Here is a 489-nt window from a genome sequence, read left to right as displayed (position 1 = left end):
ATATATAAGAATTTTTTTTTCCTGCAATGTTTCAAATTCAATCAACTGTATAATTTTCATTACAATTTAGTTATCATCATGGTGCACATATTTGTAATCGTTGATGAAATCAAAAGAAAAAAAAGAATCAACAAACATTTCTTTAAGCAAATCTGTTGACAGGATTAACATAGCCCAAGTCTCGTCAAATTCACTGCGGATATCAATACAACTATATGGGTTGCAAAAACTTTTTTTTTTTTTTGTGGGCCAAATGAGAGCTTCGCAATTTTTAGCACTGACTGTTTGGCAAAGATAAGGCCTCACCAGCACCAAGCCATCCTTCACCACTACATTGCTCACATAGAAGGGTTCTTTACTTAAGAAGATGCTGAGACAAAAGGCAATAACTTAAGACTAAACAATCATGGTGTGTCCTTGTCACATATAAAATAATATATATATATATACACATGGGCGACAATGGGGGGGGGGGGGCAATTGCCTCCC

Source organism: Sinocyclocheilus rhinocerous, unplaced genomic scaffold (assembly GCF_001515625.1).
Source record: "Sinocyclocheilus rhinocerous isolate Xijiao unplaced genomic scaffold, SAMN03320098_v1.1 scaffold1845, whole genome shotgun sequence".
Taxonomy (NCBI): Eukaryota; Metazoa; Chordata; class Actinopteri; order Cypriniformes; family Cyprinidae; genus Sinocyclocheilus; species Sinocyclocheilus rhinocerous.
The sequence above is the reverse complement of the archived record's forward strand: the minus strand, read 5'-3'. Positions refer to the sequence as shown.